We start from the raw sequence: 25,481 nt of genomic DNA, 5'->3' as shown, positions 1-25,481 counted from the left end.
TGGGCTCAAGGGATCTTCCTGCCTCAGCCTCCCAAAGTGCTGGGATTACAGACATGAGACACCATACCCAACCATTGCCAAATAAGTTTTGGTTTGGGACTTTCATTTTTAAAGAGATATGTTTAAATGTATGAAATTATTTTAATATGTTTTAATATAGAAACCAAAATAAAAGTAATGTAGTATATATATTTCAAATGTCAAGAGTAAAATCATTTAAATAAAAAATAGGATCAATAAAAATGGAAGGGAGCACAGTGAGACAGATACAAAAAGTATAGAATTTTGACTATAGTAACCAATCTGTCTTTTTATTTATCATATGTACTCCAAGTATTGATTGAGAATACAAATAGAATCCAATTTATATACTTATTCTTGGCTAATACTCTAAATAAAATAAAAATCTGTGCAAATCTGCAACTTTAAATAGTGGTTTTGTTTTAAATAAGAGATGTTTCATATGAAAGAGGCATTTTATATGAAAGAGGTGTTTCATATGAAAGCTTCTTCAAATGCTAGATTCACAACTGACCATAACTATGATTTAGCAGATGGTAATCCACATTTGAAGACATAGAAGAAAGAAAAACTTCAATAAGGCATCAAATCTTGTGAAAAATAGTTTAGCATCTCATAGTGAAAAGGTCAAGGTTTTTTTCAGATGGTGACTCACTCCTGATTCTGTGAAAAATACTTTCAATAGAATAGTGATTTCCATTTCTGTCTAAATAGATGTCTATGGTACATTACACTGGTCCTTTTCATCAGCTCCACATACACACACACACACTTGCCAAAATAAGTGGTCTAGCTAATTTTAGTGTTATGAAAAATGACTGTTTTCCCAAATCAGTTCGACCTCCATATTTTTTAGTGACTGCACTAGTTTTCTATTGCTGAATAACTAAGACAAGCTTAGTTTCTTAAAGAAAGAAAACACACTCATTTATTACCCCTTGCTCTTTTTTCCATGAACCTGTGGCTATTTATTTGCATGTATCAAAGACCAGCAGAGTTAAACTTGGTCCTCTGCTCAGGGGCTCACACTCATAGTATGAGATGTCTGTCTTTACATCTGAGGCTCTGGGGAAGAATCTACCTCTCAACACATTCAGATTGTTGGCAGAATTCAGTTCTCTGTGATTGTAGGAATGAAGTCCTCTGTTCCAGGCTACTAAGCAACTCTCAACTCCGAGAGACTGCTTACAGTTTCCTGCCATGGGACTTCTTATGGGTCTTTTTACAATATTGCAAGCAACAGCAAGTTTCCTCATGTAGAGTTGTCTTCATACTTCAGATTCCCCTGCTGCTTCTTCTGCTATGAGTTGGAGAAATTATCTGCTTTTTAAAAGTTCCTACAATTAAACTAGGCCCACTCTAATAACTTTTCCCATCTTAAGGTCAACTGATTAGTAACGCTAATTACATCTGTAAAATCCTTTTATGCCATGTAATGTAAAAATAAAAAGCACAGAATAAAAACAAAGGGCAGAGATCATATTCATAGTGTAGGATTAGGGTGAGAAATTTTGGGATGGTCATCTTAGAATTCTGCCTTCCACAATAATTACAGTCCAAGTAAATTCAATTCTACCTAAAAATAAAAATCCTCATAGTTTTACACAATTCTAAGACAAATTTTTTGAGTGATTGCCCAACATGCTACTTTTAAGGAAAATTTTAGTTTCTAGGACTACTGTCTGATAGACTTATTCAAGAACCAGAAAACTGCTTCTCAATTTCAAAAGGACTGTAGAATTCAACTAATTCTATCTCTCAAATCTGCACTCTTCAACTTCTCTTGGGAATATAATAATAATAATAATAGCTAAGAATTCTTAATGAATTATCTTGTGCCAGCTACTGTTTGCAGTGTTTTGTCTGATTTCACTCATTTAATCCCAGTAATGAGACCAGGGTAGATACCACTATTATCAAAATTAACAGTATTTTATATGAGAAGAAAGTTGGGCCTAGAGAATTTGTCCAAGATCACCTACTTAGTAATTGGGAATAGCATCAGAATAACCAGCTATTCCCAGTTACTAGTTAGATGATCTTGGACAAATTACAGCAAAGGAATAGCCTGTGTGCACTCCCAAGCCCACATATCTAAACTGTTTATATTAAACTGTTTTTTTTTCCCCAGACGGAATTTTACTCTTGTTCACCCAGGCTGGAGTGCAATGGCGTGATCTCAGCTCACTGCAACCTCCACCTCCCAGGTTCAAGCAATTCTCCTGCCTCAGCCTCCTGAGTAGCTGGCTGGCATTACAGGCACCTGCCACCATGCCCAGATAATTTTTCTGTTTTTACTAGAGATGGGGTTTCACCATGTTGGCCAGGCTGGTATGGACCTCCTGGCCTCAGGTGATCTGCCTGCCTCGGCCTCCCAAAATGCTGGGATTACAGGTATGAGCCACCGCACCTGGCCTTATGTTAAACTGTTTCCATGAGGCAAGACTATGCAGTATTTCCCTCCATTCCACTTCTGATGAAAAAAAGTTCAAGATATCACAAGATACTCTATTATGATTTTTGTCATGCATAATTGTTACAAAAATTATTTTCCCTCACTTTGAACTTATATTTTGTGAATACCACTAATTTGTATAGGTTTACCCTCTGCAAAATTGTAATGCTCAATCTGTATTTTTTTTTCTCAACCCAGTTTTCCTTTAAGATTTTAAATCACCTATCAACATTCCCTTAAGTGTTTTATTCAGGCCAAATTTTCTCAGCAACTTCAATAGTTTCCCAGTGGAGAAAGCACCAAAATCTTTAGTAATATAAATAGTGCATAGTTAATCCTGAAAATATAATACCTATCTGTCTTCAATTGTTTTTTGTGGTGTCTAATGCAACCCAAAATTAAAATTCTTATAAAGATTATGAAAAACATATGGGTGTCAATCATCATAGATCAGGATATGCTGCAGTGTAACCACCCTCTGCCAAATCACTTAATACATTAAAGTGGATCTTTTTTGAGTTACCTATTCAGCCTAAGTCGGAAGAGGGCTCTGATCATCACAGTTACTCAGAAGAGAAAAGGTTGAGGGGGCACCATGTGAACACCTGCTTCCACGATTAATAGGACAGGTAGAAATAAGTGCAGCATAGTTTTGCACTGGTAATTCAAACTCCTTCCTTGGATGTGACACATATATACACACATGCACACACACACGTTATTTATTCAAATGCATTAACCAAAGAACATTACCTGGTCCTGGCTAACCACAAAGAGGGTCTGAGAAGCACAGTCTTTTCATAATAACTGAAAGAAAGAAGAAAAATAAAATAACAAATATAAAGAAAATAATATTATCTGACATCATAATATGCCAGATGATATTGCAATACAAATACCTCTTTAATGATTTCCAAAGTGTGGAAAGTGTTCTGTTTAAAAACATTTACATCATATCATTGAATTTATTTTACTCTATTGCCCCCAGTGATCTGAACACCCCCGTTTATACCACCGAATGTCACATCAGTATTGATGACAACTATATCACTGCATTCCTCTTAGTTACCTACCTGAGAAATCTACAAATTCAGATGCCTTTCAGACTGCTGTTCTCCAATCTTTTCCAAGAGAAATGATCAGAGAAAGTTGAAATCAAGATAAAATAAATCTATACAAGTTTTCTGATTTAAAGAATATATTAAAGTTACAGGAAGAAAGGAAATGAGACTAGGAATCATCACACACTGCTATACCACATATGCCATATTGCATTGTGATCAACACCAAGTGAAGAGAAAAGCAAACTTTTTCTGCGAATGACAGTTCCTTTCTTCCAAATCTGAAATACATTACAAAATCCACTTACAGGAAAATAGGATTTGCTGAATGTTACTCAGCCATTCCCTATGCAGTCTGTTAGCAATATACCTAACTAAAATTGCAAGAAATCAATAAGCTTTCCATATGACACTGCTCACACTGGCAGGACTGAAGCTCATCTTACATCTGAGAGAATTACTATGGCTAGAACTCGGTGTATGACTCAAAAGAAAGATTTAAAAAGAAGTCTGGCTCACTGATTAAGGAATAAAAATATAAGTTTGGGAGATGGGTTTATATCTTAAAGGCAAATATGAAAGCAAGTATTGTATTTTTAAAATTATATTTTATATAAGGGGACCATTTCATTTTAATTGAATCTCTGAACCAGTCACAACATAAACAGCAAATAAAATACAAATTTCATTTTGATATTAAAAGTACTTAGATATTTTTGAACATTAAAATAATGTTTTTTAAAATGTGATCTGTGGACCACTTTGACCAGAATTGCCTGGAGAATTTGTTTAAAGTGCAGACCTCAAAGTCTCACCTTCAAATTAAAACATCCCTAGGAAATATGTCTTCATGCTAATGTTAAAAACACTATTTTAGGCTGGGTGCGGTAGCTCACGCCTGTAATCCCAGCGCTTTGGGAGGCTGAGGCAGGCGGATCACCTGAGGTCAGGAGTTCAAGACCAACCTGACCAACATGGAGAAACCCAGTCTCTACTAAATATACAAAATTAGCTGGATGTGGTGGTGCATGCCTGTAATCCCAGCTACTCGGGAGGAAGAGACAGGAGAATCCCCTGAACCCGGGAGGCAGAGGTTGCAGTGAGCTGAGATCATGCCATTGCACTCCAGCCTGGGCAATAAGAGTGAAACTCCATCTCTAAATAAATAAATAAATAAATAAATAAATAAAAGTACTATTTTAGGAGAAAGAGGAGTTGAAACTAGAGCAAAAAAATTTTTAGAGACATGGGCATCATAGGGATAATAATCCTTCAGTGAATTTTTGTAAGGTTTGAATGACATGTTTTCTGTAAAGCACTTATAATGGCACCACACAATCTCAATAAATGTTTAGGGCTTTCTAAAATGTTCTCCAGACAATTAGGACTGGTGTTCTGTTGCAAGACCCAAAATTGTCATAAAGCCTAATGTTGATGAGATTAAAAGACTCAGCGAGCAGATATTTCATCAATTTTGTCAGGGATGTGGGGAAAATAAAAATGAAGTTTGAAGATTTCATTCAGAAGGAAGTAAGCTGTGTATGCCTATGAATGCATCTTTTCTTGAATCTTCCCTGCTTCTTGTGCATTTCTTTTCTTGGAATGGATTTAGTAATATTTGGGGATTTTACACTTCTACCATATATTTAAAATAGAGTTTTGATTTCTCAATTTCAAAGCACATGCATAGTGTATAGTTTGAAAAACCATTTCTGTAGCTTAGATAGAATTTTGTTAATGATGATGTCTTAAGTTCATGTTGAGTGAAAACCATAACACAGTATGTTGTATAACTGAAGCAAGGATTATTTTATGTCTAGTTATAAGATTTAAAAAATATAATGTATACTGGGTGCTAAAATTCCTCAAAAGAAATCACTTTTGCCTAAGAAGAGTGTTTTCCTTTCTTTTTAAAAACTGGGTAAAAGTGGGGGAAGAAATGGAGGAAGGAAGGCAAAAACACCATGCTTCATGCAAAATATATATTAAGTCTGTGAATGGATTCTCTACAAAAGAAATACTTTATTCCACCTTTAAACACTTTTTAGGTGAGTTATTGAAAACTCTTCTTAGAATCCAGTCTATGCCATGACTATGTTTAGCTTTACTGGAAATTGCTAAGGAATTCTATACCTAAAATAAATATGTTCAATATTTCACTTTATTTGCAGTATTTCTTGAACTACTGTTATGTTTTAGGCATTGTTTCATTCTTAATGTATTCTCCTATGCAATAGGGGTAATAACAACTGTCTCCCAAAACTGTATTTCACTTATGAGGAAAAAGTTTTGTCCTTATAGTTTGTGTGTGTGTGTGTGTGTGTGTGTGTGTGTGTGTATTAAAAACATATTTCATTACCTCCACTCCCCTTTCATGCATTTTTAGATCTTCATTGAACAAACAACAGCAGCAAAACATTCTGTGTTAGGAATGTTTAGTCAGAGCTCCAGATACAAAATGCAACTGTATGCCCAATTTTGAGTATATGCATTTTCTCACAAGCAGTTCATGGTTTTACTCAAATTTTTAAAATGTTAGATACTGTGGGGGATGAGAGGGGAGGATGGGAGGAGAAGAGAAGCAGAAAAGGTAACTATTAGGTACTGGGCTTAACACATGGGTGATGAAATAATAGGTACAACAACCCCTGTGACATGTATTTACTTATGTAACAAACTGTGATGGTTAATATTCAGGGTCAAATTGACTGGATTAAAGGATGCAAAGCATCATTCCTGGGAGTGTCTGTGAGGGTGTTGCCAAAGGAGATTAACATTAGAGTCAGTGGAATGGGAGAGGCAGACCCACCTCAATCTGGGTGGGCACCATCTAATCAGCTGCCAGCACAGCTAGAATAAAGCAGGCAGAAGAAGATGAAAAGAGCAGACTTGATTTTCTTCCAGAAAGTCATCTTTCTCCATTGCTGGATACGTTCCGCCCTTGAACATTGGACTCCAAGTTCTTCAGCATTGGACTGTTGGGCTTACATCAGTGGTTTGCCAGGGGCTCTCAGGCCTTTGGCCACAGACTGAAGGCTGCACTGTCAGCATCCCTAATTTTGAGGTTTGGGGACTAAAATTGGCTTCCTTGCTCCTCAGCTTGCAGACAGCCTATTGTGGCACTTCATCTTATGATCGTGTGAGTCAATACTCCTAATTAATTCCCCTTCATATATACATCTATCCTATTAGTCCTGTCCCTCTAGAGAACCGTAATACACAAACCTTCACATGTGGCCCCAAAATGAAAATAAAAGTTAAAAATATAAAAAATTTTAAAATGCTTTGTGATTCATAAAAGTTAAGAATGAATGATGTAGATCTGATATAGACGTGTTTTTCCAAACAAAATCGGTTTTCTGCCATGATACACAGCAAGATACAGATTTTTCACTGTGATCCGCTATGTGAGTGGGTACACACACACACACACGCACACACACACACACACACACGAAGCAGAAGTTTCACAAAACAATCCTAACATGTTGCAGTGCAGTCTGATAAATTTCTATTGTAAATGTTAAGAAAAAGGGCTAACTCCATCCTGTACAGTTTTGCATCTCAATCCCTATAACTCCCAATACTCTATCACAATTAGGAGAAGCCTGGTAGGCAACACAGAAATCTCATATATATCATGGCATTCCTGACACCACCACATTCTTGTAGATTACACTGTCAATCATAATATGCATCTAGGGCAAGAAACTTATTCCTTACTGTGGCTTTGTTGATGAGCTGAGTCCAGTATAACTATTTATGAGCCTCAAAGGCCAAGTGGAGGCTGAGATACAGGATACTGAGGATTTAATTGGGTCAAACGTGGTATACCTCATTAAATCCCATTCTCTCTCTTTACATTTTAACATATTCTAGGGAGAAGGCAGCCTACCTTCTTCATGGTCTGGGTATCATAATTATTATTTTTAATTAAGAGAAGTTAAGGCTAATCTCCCTTGAGTTTCCAGTTACAACGTAGTTGGTGTGTCGCCATCTGTCAGAGAGCAGCATGAGCCTTGGAGGAGCAGCCAGCAGCTTCCTGGTGGGACTGCAGCAGCTCCGAGAACAAATGCTGAAAACATAACTTTCTACCTTCCTTTGATATGTTAGTGTACCAATATGTGATTTATTTTTGTTTTATCCTTTACCATTTGTTATTCTTTTCATCGATGAATTCAATTTGGCAGAAACCCAAGTGTACAAATAAACCTTTCTAATGAGGAAACGTAGATATTTAATATTAAATCTACTTCTACTACTCCAAATTATTTGCTATGCCTCAGTGCCTGAGCTAAGGGCTTTATGTTTGTGAACACCATCAGGAGGAATATTAGTGATATGGTTTGGCTGTGTCCCCATGCAAATCTCATCTTGAAATGGAGCTCCCATAATCCCCATGTGTCATGGTAGGGACCCTGTGGGAGGTAATTGAATCATGGGGGCAGGTTTGGCTCATGCTGTTCTCGTGAAAGTGAGTAAGTCCCACGAGATCTGATGGTTTTAAAAAAGGGCAATTCCCCGGCACACACTCTCTTGCCTGCTGCCATGTAAGATGTACCTTTGCTCCTCCTTTTCACCTTCCACCATGATTGTGAGGGCTCCCCAGCCATGATGAACTGTGAGTCCATTAAACTTCTTTTTCTTTATAAATTACCCAGTCTCAGATATTTCTTCATATCAGTATGAAAATGGACTAATACAATCAGTATTCATAAAGTCTTATTTTTCACACTTCACCCTTTGTAGGCACCATGTCCTGGTCTCTGCACAGGGAATTCCCTGTGAATGTCTCTGGGAGGCCCTAGAGAATGTCTCCTGTGTGCACAGAAGCAAATAAATTGCTGCAGGTATGCCTACTACTCTGCTTCAGTGATATTATCTTTCCCATGGGCTAACCTCCCGTTTTCTGGTTGTCCTTCCAAGTATTACAAGCTCTATAGGCAGGTGTGGAAGAAGACACTGCAAAGGCAGTAGAAATCACTTCAGTCCCTGCTGAAGGAGTGCTCCCCCTCCCACTACTTTCCTTGCGGTGTGTCCAAAAGGAGTGTTCTTTGTACCTCACTGTGTAAAAAATTAGTAGAATCTTCGTTTTGAGTTTTATTTAGAATCCTGTCTCCCCTGGGTCCTCTGTGAGTGTGTGTGTGTGTGTGTGTGTGTGTGTGTGTGTCTGTGTGTGTGTATGTGTACCTAGAGTGGGTTAAGGGCATACTCTAGACAAAGCCACTACACTCCACCCGGGCCAACATCGCTCTGTCAACACGCTCCTTACTGAGGCGCTCATCTTTCTCTTCCCTTTTCTCAGGTAGCTTGAGTTAGTTCTCTTCGTAGGCATGACTCACTGACTCTACTGAACACAGCCATCTGTAGAACTCCCAACACTCTTTCAGATTATAGGGTGTTTTCTAACCACCAGTAAGCCTCTTATTTGAGGTTTTCCACAAGGGACTCTGCAGTCGTGACATAAAGGACATGTCTCTCTCAGATCTGTCTTCTTCCCCAGGTTGTTAAATGTTTCTGAGTACCTCTCAGACTCAAGCCAGGCTCTCATTTCATGGATATTTTCTCATGTAATCTTCTGAATCATCTTGTGATTTGGATATTTTATCCTCATTTTAAGGTTGGGAAAACTGAGTCCCATAAGTTTCAAGTGATTTATCCAAGGAAAATTCACACGTAAGTGTTAAGATGTGAATTGAGGTTTGCCTCCAAACCCAAATGGGCTTTAAATATAATGCCCCATTTAATAAAACTGAAAAATAGTATGTGTTTCTGGAATCATATAAGCAAACAAGCACTATTTTCTTTATTTCTTAAATGTCATTCGCCTATTTAACTTCTGGGTGCTTAGGGGAATATTTTCTTCAAGACTCATTGGTAACTCATGATAGAAAAGAATATGCTAACTTTCTAAATTATATTTGCTGTTTCCCCTAACTGGCTCTGTGACTTTGCCCCTTCCCTTAACAGCTGTACTTCTTGGCATTCTATTTATACTCCAAGGAATCTCAAATCTATATCCTCTGCTAAGATCTCCCTTCTGAGCTCAAGACCAAAATTTCTAGATACCTAATAGGCATATTCATGTGGAGACACAGATGTGCATCAAATTTAATATGTTGAGGGCTGTGCTTACTATCTCTTCTATTTGCAATATGTTGCCTCCCATAGTACCAGATTTGATTAATGTCACCAATCACTTAACTACAAAATGTAACCATGATCCAAATATCTCTAATCCTTCTTTTCCCTCAGCTTTCACTTCCAATCAGTCTCCACATTGTGGTGTTTTTCAAATATGTCTCCCTTTCTTTATATTCATGATTACTGCCTTAGTTTCAGTCTCTGATTCCTTACTCCTTGCAATTTCTTTTCCAAATTGGCATTTATAATAAAGCAAATCTAGTTATACCCATTCTCTCATTATGTCCACTTAAAGTTCTCAAAGGGTTCAATCCTACCCATTAATGTGAGTTTTGGAAATGTGGAGCTTTTTGTTGTCATAGTGATGGGAGACTCTACTGACATTTAATGGGCAGGGCTGATACAAGTTTCACAGTGCATGGACAATTCCACATGAGGAGGAATCGTGCCAATGGTGCAGGACTGTAGAAAACCCCACTGAACACTGAGTAGGTGGAAAGCAGACATATCATTATCTAACACTGAACCTTCATTCTATTTTACATGAAAACATCAAATTGCACCCTGTACCTGAATTTTCCAGAAGGTTTGTAACTGAGAGAAATAGAGAAAATCAAACTTTGTTTGTCTGGAACTTGGCCAAAAAGAGTTCACCATTTAGGCAAATTGTATCCATACAATCATGCAGGCAGTACTGTGGAGTGACCAATGCAGCACACCTGTATCAGTATGCCTTTGCAACGGTTACATTCATGAGTTTGGGTAGAGGGAAGAGCTTCTTACTATTTAATTTTTTATTGTAACTGTGCAGGAGGATTTATATATTGAAATACATATCTTTTTGTTATAAATTATCATCCCTCATTTGTCTTCTCATTACTGTTGTGAGCACTATTTTGTTTTTTGGTTTTTTGTTTTGTTTTGTTTTAATTATCTGTGTTGATAGATTATATTATCAATGAGTCTAAATTGAGAACATTAAGGAAAGTGTTACAATTTTTCTTTAATTGAAATTGTTGAGTGGCTAGGGTTTAAAACTATTTACTCAATGTTGAATCGAATGTATCATGACATTAGTGGCCATCAACATGTGGTCCTTATTTACCTCCTTCACCCCTTCATATGAACACCCTGAGTTTCTGCTCAGATGCAGATATTTTTTTCTTTTTTTTCTTTTTCCTTTGAGACAGGGTCTCCCAGTCTGTCGCCCAGACTGGAGTGCAGTGGTGCAATCTTGCTCACTGCAGCCTCAACCACCTAGGCTCAAGCCATCCTCTCACCTCAGACTTCCAAGTAACTAGGACTACAGGCACACACCATTATGCCTGAATAGTTTCTGTTTTTTGGAGAGACAGGGGGTTTCACCACATTGCCCAGGCTGTTCTGGAAATCCTGGGTTCCAGTGATCCAACCACCTCAGCCTCCAGAAGTGCTGGGATTACAGGAGTGAGCCACTGCACAGAGCCCAGAAACAGATTTTCATTCAGCCTGTTCTTTTTATCTGGAATAGCATTACTGTTTCAAATATATATAAATATATATGTATATATATTTATATAAATAGAGTTGTATGTAAACATTATTAAAATTATATATTACTAAAATTAATATATCTAATATATTAAATATATATTACATATTTAAGAATTTCAATATGATTAAAAGCATATATACCTTTAATAAGATTGTGTTATATACATAGCTTTAATAAGACATAAGTATATATATACTATTAATAAGATTGTAAGTATACGTACATACTCAATAAAATTATAAGTATATATACACTTTTAATAAGATTTTTAGTATATAAACATACTTTTAATAATATAAGAATATACGTACACTAGTCTGCAATCTTATAAGTGTATATATATATACACACACACATATACACACACACACTAGTCCCCAATCTTATTAAAACACTCTTTTTGAAAGAAAATATATTTATATGTGTATGTGTCTTATATGTCTCATACGCTTACTGTTCTCTTTGGCCTATGGCTCTGTCTGGTATTCGGCTATTCCACATTCATTTTTCTTCCTAATGACAGCATGATTCCTCCTTGGATAAAATTTATTGGGATTACAGTAGGGAGCCTGGTACTTCCCTAGCTGAATAAGTAGAGGGTCCAATATAGTTCTACTGAAAATCACTATCTTGAAGTCCTGAGCTGAAGAAAAAATAAACAAACACAAATCCAAAAATAATTACAGTTCATGCAATTCACCCTCATTCTCTGAACAAAATATGTCTATTATGAGATCCTTCCTCCCTTGAGTTCTTCCTTCCTAGTCCTTCAGCATTGTCTTGCCTTTTACTCACTTTAAGCTTGTTCTTCAACTTTCTGCTGCTTCTATGAGCACTCATATCCTTCCCAAATTTTTATTTGATTGGTATCTACTCAGAAGTTATTGATTAATGAAGCCACACTTGGCATCTGCCACTGACAAAGAAACATAACCAATACATGTAGATTTAATGGTTTTTAATGCATGTGTGAAACGATGGAAAATCAGTCCAAGTATTATTCTCTTAAATGTGAGTACCCTGAAGCTCACTGAGAATAACTTGCATCTTCCCTTCACTCACTCTATTTCCAGCACAGTAGACATCCTGCTATTTCTTAACACACCAATTTTATATCTAACTCAAGGCACTTGCTTTAGGTGTTTCCTCTTCCTGGGAATCTTTTCACCTGGATCTTCTCATACTTTTATTCACTTCCATGGCTATAACATACAGTTGTGGGGTTTAGGCACTACACAAAGGCACTTGACAGTTAAGTCAAACGCAGGATGAAATGCAGCCCAAATGTTGTGCACTGACAAATGAACCCCAGGGCAGATCTACATCACAAAAAAGAAGGGACATCTTTACCAACACACTTAAATGTACCACACGTGCTGATGGAACTATTAACTTTTGTTTATTATCTTCTCAAAATACTTCCAGAGACCTTGCCTGACAGCCACTCTATCTAAAATTGCCTATGCTCCCATGACAAACCCTTATTTTTATTATTGTTCAAATTACATATTACTTCTTAACCTTATAGGTATTTGTTTGTTGTTTACTATGTAAAATGTAAAATCCATTTAACCAGGGACCTTCTCCATATTGTTCACTGCCATAACCCCAGGACTTAGAACAGTACCTTTCACAGAGTTGAAGCTTAGTAAATATTTTTTGAATTGAATGAGTCATGTGGAATTAGGCATTTAGGATTAGAGCCCAAGTTACTAGATACCCAATTTACCTCATCAAGCTTGATGAATAATTTCAGCAGTAATTAACAAACATATACAATTTTACAATAAGTACAAACTAGAGTTCACATCAATTGTATATGTATGATAAATTTAAATAATATAATACTTTAGGGTTTTTTTTAAAATAACTTTCTTCATAAGTGCCCATCTACCACCACAAGCAAAGCAAAATCTGCAATGTGCAAGGTTTCCTAATGAAGCTCTGGGTAAGCATGCCTTTGCTTCTCTAACTCTCTGAAGTTGTAAATCAGGGGACCAAACCAACATATTGTGCCAGAAAGGAAACTCCTAAGAACTTCAGCACTCAATACAGTTTGGAATGTTCAGACTAAAATACACTAAACTCTTGTCTTGCTTATGACATATTCCAACACACACAAAGAAGACTGTAGTAAAAAGTCTATTAATAATTATATTTCATAAGTTGTTTTATCCCATGAAGATGTTTTATCCCTCTTCTTTTCAACAACTGTAACTTTCACTTGTGCCAACTTTCCTAACGTCTGATGGTCTGCACTTTGGTTCAGCATTCTGTTACCAACTTGGGGTTTGCCTCATTCCTGCATCTTTAGCAATTAACCTCAACATATTTTGGCAATTAGGAAATTTTGATTCTTCTAGTATATAAGGCATACTATATAAATAAAAATTCCATCTCTGCTCAAAGTAGTGACTCAAAATAACTTATTCCTATGAGCCCAGGTCTTGGGCTGAAACTGTCTTTGAAATCAACAAAGCAACAATTTCTCTTGTAAAAGTTTCTGAATTCAAGAGAATAAGGAAGACAAAATTATGTTCATTTAAAAAAATAATGCAGATGTCTTATTCTGTTTTTGAAGGGGAAATACTTGAAAGAAGAAAACTATTACTAAGAATTGCAAATTAACATATTTATACAGAAAAAGCCAAGCTAAGCAAATGAGAATGTTTCTTCCTATTAAAAGAAAAATATTTTCTCTAAATGCTTTGTAATTGAAGAATCAAGGCATAACTTCTATTACTTCTTAATACATCACTCAAAATACATCTCAGAGTAGAACACTTAGCTAAGAGGTCTTGATCTTTTTCTCCCTTAATCATACTATATACTCGGTTTTATATTATTTTATTCTAGAAGTAACTAGAATATCAGTGAAGTCATTAAAAGGTCAATAATAAGACTTTCAAAATAACATGGACAGTTAGCTTTACATATTTGCGTATTTTAAGAATTATTCATCAGATAAATTCCATCTGGTTCAAGTTTCAAGACCAGACATTCGTTTATGTAATTTATGCAGGGATATGTGACCAGCAATAATAGACATTCAAACTAAAATTCAAAAGTATGGAATTATTCAAAAGCCCCCCTCCCATTAAATATCTATGTACTTGCTGACTGCTCTTAACAGCTTTACCTTGTCTATTAGCAGCATTAAAGCAAGTGAGCTAAAAGGCCTTTTATTCAGCGATGTTTTTGCAGATTAATTAATGCTACTTTTCTCAGCATAGGTAATAAAATGTGGCTATTTTACATGTAGTATTTTGCAGCCTAAAACTTTGTTTTTATACATCATCATTAATCTGCTTTTCTTTGGTTGGTATCATGCAGTTGGTTGCAAATGTTAATTAGATATGTTAATCGTGTGTGTCAATCTATAACAATAAACAAGCAGAGAAACATTTCTTTAAAAAGTTTATTATTATTATTTGAGCTCTCCCCTAACCCCTACTTCTGTATTTCAATTCTAATTATCTCAAAAGGTTGTTTTCTAGAAAATTTCACATTTGGCTATCTCCCCAAACCTCATAAAAATGTTACTCCCTCTGGCTTATTTAGCCAATCATGACGTGTAAAGACCCACAGCCTAGATGTGCAGCTAGAAGGTTATCATAAGAGGTGTGGAATAGGAAGTAGAAAGAAGCCTCTAGAAAACCTGAACACTTCTCTAAACTCTAAGTACTTTTTTTGCTTATTTCATAGCATAGTATACACGATCTGTGTTACAAATTTTGCAGTTGGCTGGCTTTGCAGAGAGGTTTGTACCTCTTTGAACTCGTCAGTTAAAGAAGATTTGCTAACACCTTTTTGGCAACCGGCAGCCTTTACCTGTGTTTTCTATTCCAGTTAATGTTTTTTCGCTCCCACACTTGTTTCAGGTTTAAAACTTGAGCTATTTTAGGTTTTTCCTTCTCCTTTATACTCTATTTTCAAACGCTGGGCACATCCTTTAAAATTGATGACTAACTGATTAAGTACTTGATTTTCCAGCACCTAGCAGGTGTGAGATGTCTGGTACTTACTGGGGGCAATTAAAACGTTGAGATTTTCCTTCTTCAAGAGGCCAGACACGGTGGCTCATGCTTGTCATTCAGGCACTTTGAGAGGCTGAAGTCAGGGATCACTTGAGGCCAGTAATTTGAAAACAGTCTGGGTAAAAAAGCGAGACCCTCTTTCTGCAAATAGTAAAATAAATAATTTTTTTTAAAAAAAACAATAGCCGGGTGTGGTGGTGCATTCCTGTAGTCCCAGCTACTCCAGAGACTGAGGTGGCAGGGTTGCTTGAGCCCAGGAGTTTGAGGCTGCAGTGAGCTATGCACCCATTCCATTACAGTACAACCCAGGTGACAGAGAAAGCCCATGTCTCCACAGAATGAAACAAACAAAAAAACCCCCCCACACACAAGAGTTTCTTTCCTGCCAGAGGATCTTACTCAGTGACACCCCACTTAAATCCAAATCTTTCAACCTAATTCTCAGGTGATCAGTTTTCAGTCTGGCCCCAGTCTAGTCTGTCTTCAATGCTATACTCCACCACCCAGTAACACCTCCAAACTCCTAAAGTCCAGTTACACCGATCTATTCAAAATCTCCAAGTGAGTATCTCTGTTTATTTTTGCCCCATCACTTATTGATAAGTGATTCTAAAAACATTTATTAGGACCTAATACATATTAAGCATAGTGCTCATAGTGCTTGGGATATAAAGATAAGTCAGACATGGTCTTTGTCCTTACAAATTCCATTTCATTGGTAAAAGCAGACCAGTAAACTAAAAATCCCAGAGTAGTAAAAGAGTAGAGGGTATATGAATAGAGTTTAAGAGAAAGAAATTCAACCTTCAGTCCTTCCTACCAAAATGTTGCCTACTTTTGAAGTCCAGATTGAAAGCTTATGACACTATGAAACTGTAAAATGACAAAAATACTACCTGTCCGTCTTTATTCTCTGCTTAGTGAGCTTCAGTCTTTTTATAACATTAACTATTGCCTGAAATTGTTTAATACATTTTTTGTTGTGTGCTTTGTCCATAGAGGGTAGAATTTCTAAGGGCAGAAATTCTATATTTACATGTTTATTTATTCCTGTGTTCAATGAGTACTTACTAATTTCCTATCATATATTCCTCATGTTATGTCCAACACCTGCACCAATAATAGTTCTTGACTCATAATAGGTTTGCAGTAAACGTTTGGCAAATGGATGAATATATAAGTAAATGAAACTTCCCAGATGCATTACAATCTCTCTCTCTTCTGTTCTCCCATTGACCTTTGTTTTTCTTCTCCAAGCTTCTTTTTGGTGTTGTATTTTATTTAAATTTGCACAAGTATGTCACACCACTAAATTATGAGTCCTAGAGGAAAGGGAGCATGGCATCCATATTTGTATTCCCACACATTGTCTAGCTAATTGTAGACACTTTAACAATTGAAATGAACGGCCAGGCATGGGAAACAGAAATTTAGACCTATTTATTTATGGAGCAAAGTTAGTCTATTTCTTACATTTGAGTGTCTATATTTTCCTAACTGGAATCCCTCAGGCATTGCCACTGAGCCCTTTGTGCCTTGTGCAAATATGACTATACAAATTAGTTTAGATGAAGTCTTTCCTGAAGCAAGTCCAACACATAAAATTCAGAATTAATTGAAGAGAGAAAATTTAATGAGTTTTTAAAAGATTTACTCTACAAGATGATTCACTATGAATTGTAGACTTTCTTTTTTTAAAAAATGTAAGTTGTTCCTCTAGTATAATCAAAATAAGTATTAATCTACAACAATGAAAAGGTTATAATTTTTACACAGATTTTAAGAACACATAATTGTTTAAAATAAGTGTGTATGCAAACTCTTCTCCTTCAATCTCAGTCCCCTCAAGGATCTTCATTGGGAAAAAAAAAAATCAGGGGCCATAAACTATCATCAAAATGTCCAGTATAGTAGAAAGAAGCAAACTATTTTTTGCCAATGTATTAACAAGCAAGCGTGGGTGTTTGGTATTGTTTGGGGATTTCTGCACTGGTCCTCTATCCACTTTTCATGCATCCTTCCTACTGTGTAGATATCAGAAGACTGAACAAAGAGGCTTTTAATAGTGAAGGAAATGTGAAGGTCCTCTTTATTTAAGGGAAGTGAAATTAGTCTAAGTCCCCAGCGTCATGTCTTCTCTCCTTTTGGCCTTGCCATGGCTGGTCCAGATCTTCAGCGGTATAGGACAGGCAAGAAGGCGGTGGCCCCAGTTCCAAATGAGAGAGATTACTAGCATTTACTGGACACGACTTTTATGCTGGGATCCATGCTAGTCCTTGCATGGACACCATCTCATTTAATCCTTAAAATAATTTAATGCAAGAAACACATCAGACACAGAGAAACAGAGGCATGCAATGAACAAAGGAAACTAAGACATAAAAAGGAGAAAGAAAATGACTATTCATAGCAGCAGAAGAGGAATGTACACTACCAGAAACAAGTCTTATAAAAAAATTTAAATTATTTCCTTTTTTTTTTGAAACAGGGTCTTTCTTTGTCACCCAAACTAGAGTTCAGTGACATGATCATCACTCACTGTAGCCTCCAATTCCTGGGTTCAAGTAATGCTTTTGACTCAGCCTTCCAAGCAGCTGGTACTACAGGTATGTTCTACCATGCCCAGCTAACTAAAAACAAAAAATTAAGAGACAGGGTCTTGCTATGTTGTCCAGGCTGGTCTTGAACTCCTGGCTTCAAAGGATCCTCCTACCCTGACCTCTTATAGTGTTGAGATTACAGATGTAAGCCACTGCACCTGACAAAAATTAAAGCTTAAAGATAAACAGAACTTAACTGATTAGCATCTAAATGCTTGGCATTCTTCAGCAAACCTGACAAAAACAAGCAATAGGGAAAGGATTCTGTTTTTAATAAATGGTGCTGGGAAAACTGGCTAGCCATATGCAGAAAACTGAAATTGGATCCCTCCCTTACACCTTATAAAAAATTAACTCAAGATAGATTAAAAACTTAGATGTAAAATTCAAAATCATAAGAATCCTAGAACAAAACCTAGGCAATACCTTTCAGGACATAGGCATGGGCAAGGATTTCATTATGAAAAGGCCAAAAGCAATTGCAACAGAAGCTACAATTAAAAAATGTGATCTGATTAAACTAAAGAGCTTCTGCACAGAAAAAGAAACTATCATCAGAGTGAACCAGCAACCTACTGAATGGGAGAAAAATTTTACCATCTATCCATCTGACAAAGGTCTAATATTCAGAATTTACAAGGAACTTAAACAAATGTACAAGAAAAAACAAACAACTCCATCAAAAAATAGGCAAAGGACATGAACAGACACTTCTCAAAAGAAGACATTTATGCTGTCAACAAACATGAAAAAAGCTCAACATGACTGATCATTAGAGAAATGCAAATCAAAACCACAGTGAGATATCATCCCATGCCAATCACAATGGTGATTATTACAAAGTGAAGAAACAACAGATGCTGGTGAGGCTGTGGAGAAATGGGAAACGTCTTACACTGTTGATAGGTTAAATGGTAAATTAGTCCAACCATTGTGGAGAAAGTGTGGTGATTCCTCAAGGAGCCAGAAATACCATTTGACCCAGCAATCAATCCCATTACTGGGTATATACCCAAAGGAATACAAATCATTCTACTATAAAGATACATGCACACGTATGTTTATTGCAGCACTATTTACAATAGCAAAGACATGGAACCAACCCACACATCTATCAATGAGAGGCTGGATAAAGAAAATGTGGTACATATACACCATGGAATAGAATGTAGCCATAAAGAAGAATGAGATCATGTCCATTGTGGGGACATGGATGAAGCTGGAAGCCATCATCCTCAGCAGACTAACACAGGAACAGAAAACCAAACCCCTCATGTTTTCACTCATAAGCAGGAGCTGAACAATGAGAACACATGGACACAGGGAGGGACAACACACACTGGGGCCTGTCGGGGGGTGGTGAGGAGGGAGAGCATCAGGACAAACGGCTAATGCATACGGTGCTTAAAATCTAGATGATGGTATTTTGAGATTTATTCATTTGGCTTGTATCAGAGTTCTTTTTATTGCTAAGTAGTATTCCACTGTGTGGACACAACCCAACTTGTTTATCCATTCACTTGATGAACATTTGGTTGCTTTGACTTTTAAACTATTGAAAAACGAGCTACTTTGAACATTCCTGTACATGTCTTTACATGAACATATACTTTAATTTCCTTGGAAAAATGCCTACAAATGAGAGGACTATCACATAGTCCATGGATGTTTAACTTTATAGGAAGCTGCTAAACTGTTTTGCGATGTGGTTGTACCAATTTATATTTCCACAGACTGTGGACTAGAGTTTCAGTTCCTCTACATTATGTTAACAGCTCTTGTAGTCATTGTTTCCAATTTTGGCCATTCTGGTAAGTATATAATTGTGATTTTTCTTTATATTTTCATAATGACTAATGATGTTGAGCATCTCTTTCATGTTCCTATTTGTCATCTACTTAGTACCTTCTTCGGTATCTGTTCTAAATTTTTGTCCATTTTTTAATTGGGTTGTTAGCTTATTACTGGGTTTTAGAGCTCTGGATATACTCTTTATTTTTAAATAAACACAAGAAAATGAAAAAGAAAAAAAAAATCTAGATGATGGGTTAATAGATGCAGAAAACCACCATGGCGCATGCATGCCTATGTAACAAACCTGCACATTCTGCACATGTATCTCTAAACTTAAAGTAAAATAAAAATAAAAATTGAAATTAAAAAATAAATGCTTGGCATTGTACTGAGCATTTCAAATACAAAATAGAAAAAGCAAACAAGCAATTTGTTTGTAGTAAGATGGATGAAGATTTGAGTTCCTACTCTCTAAAAAAAAGAAAAAATCTAATGACCTCAGGCACATTGTTTAACATCAGATTCCATAGATTCGGATTTTTTTTTCTGTAATATTGATATGGCAATGTCCCCTCCAGAACTTGTTGCTAGAATAAAATAAAATAATAAAGTACGAATAATACAACTAAAAGAGTAACACATAGAAAATGCTGAACAAACTGGGCTGTTAGTAAACTTCTGGTAGATTATTATGTTGGAAAGATGCATAATGTTTTTAAATGACAAAGGTATCTCCTTTATAGAAATATTAGACTCACAATGCTATCAAACATAGGAAAAGTATAGAAACCTCTTCATTGGTTTTTACTTTATTGATATTGCTGGATCCTACAGAGGTAAAATATTAGAGGCACAATAAAGATACTAGCTTAAACTTTCATATATCTTTACTTTTTACCAAGATTCTACCTAAATAAATAGCCCTGCCCTTTAATAAGTCATTAGACTTTAAGAATTCACAAGGAATCACGATTATTATTTAATGAATTCCTTTGCTTTTGGATAGGCACTGTACATATAAATTATATCCCTGAAGACATCACTTTCATGTAACTCTTAGTAAACATTGTCTATGACTATACCAGCAATAGGCCAAATGAAATGCAAAGGTGGTTTGCAGATTTTTGCACCAATACAACAGAAACTTTTGGAAGCTGGAAACTAGCAGTAAAAAAAATCCCTCTCCTGTCTAATAGGAATCATTTCTTCAGCACCCTCTGCCTAGTTTAATTTCCATGGGGATGTGGGGGTGGGGGCGGATTGAGATCTTAAAATGCTACCATGACTCAAATGCATTTAAAAAAATTATATCCAATTTATTTTTTAAGCAATACATGTTCCTAACAGTTTGAGCTAATCAAATGTATTTTGTACTTGGAGTAATGGCTATATAGGCTATTTTACTAGAATATGTTCAGCTCTGTTCCCTACAGAAATCTTGAGTACAAAATCTATCCCTCAGAATTTTTACAGATAACATCAGAAGATATTCAACAATCAAGAGCATTTCTTATTTATTGAGTCATATTTCAACAGTTACCTGCTAGTCTCCAGCCTCAGTGAAGGTCAAACAAATGGGTTTTAACTCAGAAAAAGGCAAAATCCTAAGGGAAGACTAAATATACGTGAATGGCTCCAGAACTTCGTGAAATATTTCCTAAACATTTGTTAATAAAAGAAACAGTTTAGAAGAGGAAGGTAATTATTGTAGTCAGTGTTTTTTATGGGCTACATTATCCTTTTTAATTCTCATATTAATCCTAGGAAGTAAGTTTTGTTCATCTTTTTTACAGAATAGGAAAACAGAGGATGAAAGAATTGACTGGTTTGTCCAACCCTCTACATATAAAGTATTAGAGATTTTGATGTTTGTGTGATTTTTCTTTTAAAAATATTCTACATAAAGAAATAGGATTGCTCATTACTAAATCTTGAGATTAGAAGAATTAACAAGCTAAATCTTATGTATTTCCATTTTTCTTTTTGTAGCATTTTGAAAAACTTGGACTAAATTTTCATGAGAGTATATGGGGCATAAGACACCCTGAATCTCCAGGACTTTAGTCACAAATAAGGTCTTAACTGGAAGTTAAATTTGGGATCTAGTTTCAACTCTACACTACTCTTGGTTAGAGAAACCTATGTGTAGACCTCTTGGTTGGTTAAACTAACAGATTAGTAAAAGAGGAGACTAATTTAGATGAGGAAGTGGTGAGGTATAGCATTTATGTGTTCAGAGCCCTTATCCAAAGAAACTCGGAGACCTAGAATCATATCTTTCTCTGCTAGTTATTGGTAATGAAGCCTAAGAAAAGTTACTTTGAGTCTATTTGTCTGTTTCCTCCTTTAGAAAATAAAGATGGCAATAAAGATGGAGCTTATGGCATTGTTGTGGCAATTAAATGAGAAAATTTATGTGTTTAAAGAGAGTACTTCACACACAGTGTGCACTTACTAAATACTAGCCGACATTACTCGATGGATTTGATTCCAAAACCTATTTCAATTCTGGGATCTTTGCAAGTCGAAACTGTATGCAATTCATTATGGTCGAGGATTCCAGAAGAAAGGCAATCTAGTAACTTTGAGGCTATAGTTGTATATGTCTCTCAATTAATCTCCCTGTTTTCAGTGGATGTCTTGGAAGGAGTGCTTGCAGGAAGAAGAAATAAATGGGAAGGTAGAGAGAGAAAAGGTTAGCAAACAAAGTAAAAAAAGCAGCTTTACCTGTATGTGAAGGTGATGATGTTTTCCTGTAACAAGGACTGATGGCAATCTAGGTATGAAAGTGAGTAACGGTGTGTTAGGTGACGATGTTACTAAAGAACACAAGTACCATGGAAAAAGACGTGTAGAACTCTTTAGTGAACATAGAATGACCTAGTTCTTTGAGAGAAAATTTAAAATACACTTTCTAAATGCTTTCAATTAAAAAAAAAACCTTAAAAATAGATCATCAGAAACTTATCTGAGTTACGAAGAATAAAATGACAACTTTCCTTATATTCATTCCCTGGGTGAGGTCCTGCCAGTTGGATACTGACTTAGCACCCGAGTTTTCCCCTTCATACTTCACCAGTTGTAGTAATTTAATGATTGTTTTCTACATTTTTTTTTCAGAATAATGTAAATTCCTTCATGATAAGAACTATACCTGCCTTTTCCCCCATTAGTCAGAATCAATGGAGTTTTTATTTACTAACACCTTTCCCTAGAAGTGTGTCATGTTAAAAATAGCATCAGTTCTCAGTTATCTACCTTATGAAGAGGCACCACAGGCAGAATCAATAAAAGACCATAAAAATAAAGTTTCTGCTCATCTTTCCAAGCATGAGGTTAAGAATGTAAGCCCCAATTATAATAGCATTCCAGTGAAAAAATACAATTTACTTTACAGAAATCCACTTTGCAACACAGTTTCAGGTAAACTGAAGTGAAGATTCTGGCCATAATCTCTATCTTCTCAGCAGAGATATTTTTCTATTAGTAAATAAATATAGCTCTGTTGTGTTTGGCTTTGACCAGGTAACTCACGTTTTGATTAGAAACTTACCATAATAAAAGAGGCATTGATAATCTGGTTATTGATAGTTAAGAACTGACTGTATATTATCTATAATATCTGGGACATGGAGAGTCATTTTGACCTAACTTTTCATGAACCCTCACACCTGGTTTCTCAAAGTCACATCCCCAAAACATTTTTGAGTAGGAGAGGCATTGAAGTATTGTATCCTCTTAAAACAACACAGTTACTATTAATATTAACACAGTTACCTCCACTATTACTGACCATGGGCTCTATGAGTGATAACACTGCCTAAAATATTAATCGTTCTTATAACACAACGATACACTCTACTATTGTTTTCCTAGACTATCTTAGTCCAGATAGGTCTATTATGCTATTAGGTCATTAATCATGTGGCACCACATATATAGAATTCAGTATTCAAAGGTAGTATCCCTAGCAATATTTTAGTTTTGGTTTTCTGCTCTCCACACAGAGGCTTTCTAATCTTTTCCTGGAACTATTTAGAAATGACCCTCAACTAAATTTAACTCAAAAACTCATTTATATCCAGGTGCAGCGGCTCACGCCCAAAATCACAGCACTTTGGGAGGCCGAGGCAGGTGGACCAGGGGTTTGAGACCAGCCTGGTCAACGTGGTGAAACCCCATGTCTACTAAAAATACAAACATTAGCCGGGTGTGGTGGTGTGTGCCTGTAATTCCAGCTACTGGGGAGGCTTAGGTAGGAGAATCCTCTGAATCTGGGAGGCAGAGGTTGCAGTGAGCCAAGATTGCACCACTGCATTCCAGTCTGGGCAACAGAGTGAGACTCCATCTCAAAAACCAACAAACAAACATCCAAACAAACAAAAAACTCATTTACAGTTTATTTTGTCATAAATAAGCCTCACCGCATTTGTGTTAGTTTCCAAGGGCTGCTGTAAAAAAGTAGCACAGAGTTGGTGACTTAAAATAACAGTAATGTATTCTCTCAAAGTTCTGGAGGCCAGAAGTTCAAATCAAAGTGCTGGGAGAATTGCACTAACTTCCAAGTCTCTATGTGAGGACTTTTCCTTGCCTCCGCAAGTTTCTAGTAGTGCCAAACTTTCCTTGTGTTAACATAACTCCAGACTCTACCTTTGTCTTCAAATTGCCCTTTTCCCTATGTATTTCTCTTGTTCTTGCACTTCTTACTGGATTTAGGGCCCACCTAGTTAATCCAAGATGATCTCATCACAAGATTTTTACTTAATTATATCTATATAAAATCTTTTTCTAAGATGGTCACATTCATAGATCCCAGGAGTTAGGAAGTTGGACATAACTTTTTGGGGACCACAATTCGACCCACAGTAGCAATGATGAAGCAAATATATATGCATATTTACCTAACTTCAGCAAACATCTCTGCATCAAGTCACGTGATAATAGTGAAGTGAGTGATGATTCAACTGACTTTTATTGGAAGGGAAGAGCAAGGGATGATTAAAGAGAGCAAACAAAACAAAACAAAACAAAACAAAACAGTAGCCACTGAAAAATGTCCTTTCTCACCAAAATTTACTGTTCCAATATTTTCTGGGCCATGTATGCATGCTGAAATGAAGAGATTTAAGTAAAATTAGATTATCTTTGGATATAATTCAAATATACTTAAAGCAATGAAGACTTTGGCTTCTTATAGATAGGTTAATCAGGAAATGAATAAAGAGTCTTCCAACAAATATGCTCAGTCCTGTGTTTTAAAATGATATGCTGGTCCAACCCAGTAGGAAATATGAAACCTTCCAAGGAGAGTATTTACAGTGCAGCTGGAATACAGTTTTATTCCACTTACTAATGCACATTAATAAAATCGCATATTTATTTTTCATCTATTGTAATGAATTTTGGTGTTTTTATGATATGGAATGTTTTTCCAGGAAAGAAGTCCATGTTTATAACACGGTATTTAAGAAATAAGTCAATTGGGCTGGGCGCGGTGGCTCAAGCCTGTAATCCCCGCACTTTGGGAGGCCGAGACGGGCGGATCGCGAGGTCAGGAGATCGAGACCATCCTGGCTAATACGGTGAAACCCCATCTCTACTAAAAAATACAAAAAACTAGCCGGGCGAGGTGGCGGGCGCCTGTAGTCCCAGCTACTCGGGAGGCTGAGGCAGGAGAATGGCGTGAACCCGGGAGGCGGAGCTTGCAGTGAGCTGAGATCCGGCCACTGCACTGGAGCCTGGGCGACAGAGCGAGACTCCGTCTCAAAAAAAAAAAAAAAAAAAAAAAAAAGAAATAAGTCAATTGTTATCCCAAAACCAATTAGATAATCAATT

General features: G+C 36.3%; 1 protein-coding gene across 15 annotated transcripts in view; it reads right to left on the bottom strand.

Moving 5' to 3' along the window:
* The window catches only part of LOC105471588 (leucine rich repeat containing 4C), a 1,332,829-nt gene that overhangs the window by 1,181,001 nt on the left and 126,347 nt on the right, over positions 1-25,481 (bottom strand). For 10 of the 15 annotated variants that reach the window (XM_071074846.1, XM_071074851.1, XM_071074854.1 and 7 more), the window contains 2 exons: positions 15,241-15,393; positions 3,230-3,283 (listed from right to left, as the gene is read on the bottom strand). The exons of 2 other annotated variants lie outside the window; for them this stretch is intronic. The gene's annotated coding sequence lies outside the window, so the exon portion shown is untranslated. Of the gene's footprint in view, positions 1-3,229; positions 3,284-15,240; positions 15,394-22,101; positions 25,291-25,481 lie in introns of those variants that run through there. 3 more of the 15 variants (XM_071074847.1, XM_071074852.1, XR_011610659.1) reach the window with 2 other exon arrangements.

The sequence above is a fragment of the Macaca nemestrina genome, chromosome 12, assembly GCF_043159975.1.
Source record: "Macaca nemestrina isolate mMacNem1 chromosome 12, mMacNem.hap1, whole genome shotgun sequence".
In the NCBI taxonomy this organism is placed as follows: domain Eukaryota; kingdom Metazoa; phylum Chordata; class Mammalia; order Primates; family Cercopithecidae; genus Macaca; species Macaca nemestrina.
The sequence above is the reverse complement of the archived record's forward strand: the minus strand, read 5'-3'. Positions and strand labels throughout refer to the sequence as shown.